The sequence below is a fragment of the Mastomys coucha genome, unplaced genomic scaffold (genome assembly GCF_008632895.1).
Source record: "Mastomys coucha isolate ucsf_1 unplaced genomic scaffold, UCSF_Mcou_1 pScaffold21, whole genome shotgun sequence".
Taxonomy (NCBI): Eukaryota; Metazoa; Chordata; class Mammalia; order Rodentia; family Muridae; genus Mastomys; species Mastomys coucha.
In genome coordinates this window covers 39110131-39113324 of record NW_022196904.1, presented here as the reverse complement: position 1 = coordinate 39113324, position 3194 = coordinate 39110131, and positions in this window count along the sequence as shown.

Below are 3194 nucleotides of genomic sequence, written 5' to 3'. Positions count from 1 at the left end.
GCCTTATTTATAATAGCCAGAACCTGGAAACAACCTAGATATCCCTCAACAGAGGAGTGGATACAGAAGTTTTGGTACATCTACACAATGTAGTACTACTCAGCTATTGAAAACAATAAATTTATGCAATTCTTAGGTAAATGGATGGATCTGGAGAATATCATCCTGAGTGAGGTAACTCAATCATAAAAGAACAAACACGGTATGCACTCTCTGATAAGTGGTTATTAGCCGAGAAGTTTGGAATACAGGAAGAACAACCCACAAACCACAAGGAACTCAAGAAGAAGGAAGACCAAAACGTGAACATTTCATTCCTTCTTAAAAGGGGAAACCAAGTACCCATGGAAGGAGTGGCCGAGATTAACAATGGAGCAGAGACTGAAGGAAAGACAAGCCAGCCTAAATATAGTTAGTTATCTCCAGAGAGGCTCTGACCGTACCTGACTAATACAGATGTAAAGGCTCACAGCCATCCATTGAACTGAGTACAGGGTCCCCAATGAAGGAGTTAGAGAAAAAAACCAATGGAGCTGAGGGGTTTGCAGCCCCTTAGGATGAACAACAATATGAACTAACTAATACACTCAGAGCTCCCAGAGTCTCAACCACCAACCAAGGTCTGCATATGGTGGGACTGATTGTTCTGGCAGCGTGTGTATAGTGGAGGATTGCAAATTCGATCATCAATGGGAGGAGAGGACCTTGGCCCTGTGAAGGTTCTGTGCCCCAGTGTCAGGGAATGCCAGGGCCAATAAGCAGGAGAGGGTGGGGTGGCAGTCATGGGGAGTGGGGAGGCAGCTGGGGTTTGTTTTTGTTGTTTTTGTTTGTTTCTTTGCTTTTAGAGGGGAAACTGGGAAGGGAGAAATTTACATGTAAATAAAGAAAATATCTAATTAAAAAAAAAAGTGGGTAGTCCAACCTGTACCACTTTTGGTTACTATGGGAATAGCCATAGGTATTGGTACTGGAGTTGCAGGGATAACAACTTCCATGACCAATATAATACATTCACTTCCCATTTTCAAGTCGATTTTCAAAAAATATCTGAAACTGTGCTTACTACCCAAAAACAAATCGATTCTTTGGCAGTCATGCTGCTTCAGAACAGATGGGCCCTAGATGTCCTGACAGCTAAAGTAGGTGGTCTTTGCCTGTTCCTCCAAGAAGAATGCTCTTTTTACATCAACCAATCTGCAATAGTAAGAAATAAAATCCAGGAGCTATAGTCAGACATATAAAATTTCAGGGACTGTGAAACCTCCAGTTCTGCAATTTTTGAAAAGCCCATATGGAATTGGATACTTTCTTTTGTAACCCCTTTCCTAGTCATCTTCCTGGTGTTATTATTTGCTCCCTGCCTCATTAATCTTGTTTCTACATTTCTTCAATGACAAATACAAAAAATTTCTAACCAAACTATTAATCAGCTCCTGTTACAGGATTACCAGCCACTGCCCACAAATGAGCCATTGTACACAGAGGAACCTGATGTGAATGTTTACCAAGTGTATCCAGATGGTAAAAGCCAGCTACCCCCATTGAAAATGCCCCTTGACAGCAGGAAGTAGCTTAAGAGACACTACACCCTTGTCCCCTTTCACCAACTGCTTCCCCTTCCCTTTTATTTTTCTTCTCTTTATAATATCAAAAAGGGAGGTATGTTAGCATCAGGGACTCCAAAGCCTGTGATATTACATGGGCAGGCCTCAAAGACCTATTGCCAGGGCAACAGCTGCCATATTCCCAGAATCCATTGGGCTCACCTTACACCTTTACCTGTGCCCACTATGTCAGAACCCATATATATATATGTGTGTGTGTGTGTGTGTGTGTGTGTGTGTGTGTGTGTGTGTGTGTGTGTGTATCAACCTGAGAAAGAAATTTGAGTACAGGAAGGCCACTGATTTGTTTGACTTAATTTTATATCCAGTCACTTTGCTGAAGTTGTTTATCAGGTTTAGAAGTTTTCTGGTGGAATTTTTTGGGTTGCTTAAGTATACTGTCATATCATTAGCAAATAGTTATATTTTGACTTCTTCCTTTTCAATTTGTATCCCTTTTACCTCCTTTTGATGTCTAATTGCTCTGGTTAGGACTTCAAGTACTACATTGAACAGGTAGGGAGAAAGTGGACAGCCTTTTCTAGTCCCTGATTTTAGTGAGATTGATTCAAGTTTCTATTTAGTTTGATGTTGGCTACTGGTTTGCTGTATATTTCTTTTACTATGTTTAAGTATGTGCCTTGAATTCCTGATCTTTCTTAGACTTTTATCATGTAGAGGTGTTGGATTTTGTCAAATGCTTTCTCAGCATCTACTGAAATGATTGTGTTGTTTTCTTTGAGTTTGTTTATATAGTGGATAACATTGATGGATATCCATGTATTGAAACATCCCTGCATCCCTGGGATGAAGCCTACTTGATCATTATGGATGATCATTTTGATGTATTCTTGTATTTGATAAGCAAGAATTTTATTAGGTATTATTGTAACGATATTCATAAGGGAAATTGTTCTGAAGTTCTCTTTCTTTGTTGGGTCTTTATGTGGTTTAGGTATGAAAGTAATTGTAAAACACTGCATCATAACTTAAAGCCTTATTAGAAATAGTAAATTTGCTTCACAGTGGTTTCCCTATTGATGTTTCAGCATGCATTTCCATTTTCATCAACTCTGCTCAGTCACTGTCTGCCTACCTATACAGCAGCAGTGTTCCTTATGCTGGTTCCTTCTAGAGGTATGCCTCTGCTGTCTTGGGCCCACAAACTGCTACACTGGATGGGGGTGGGGCTTCTGACTTCCAGCCTATTCAGCATTAGCCAGCTTACCATCTGTGCATGAAATAATGGAAGCAAGGGAAGGACATAGTCTATTTTCAGAGTTCTTATTATGGCATTTTTCTAAATCCACATGCCTGTGTTCTACAACAGGGTGTTCATACAGGGACTGCCTTGTCCTCCAAATCAAGGCAAGAGGCAGAAGCTTCCTTCTGAAACTTAGGGCCCACAGGGCAAACAGATTTTTGTTCTTTCTGATAGGCATTTATTCTTTCTCTTTGTTTTATCAAAAACATTCAAAGCCTACTGTTATAGGAAGCTCACTGTCTTTCACTTTCATTTAGGACAGAAAATGTATGAGTGAGTGTGGGTTTATTGATAAAGCTGAGACCCAGGTAAAACAGGTTTCATTC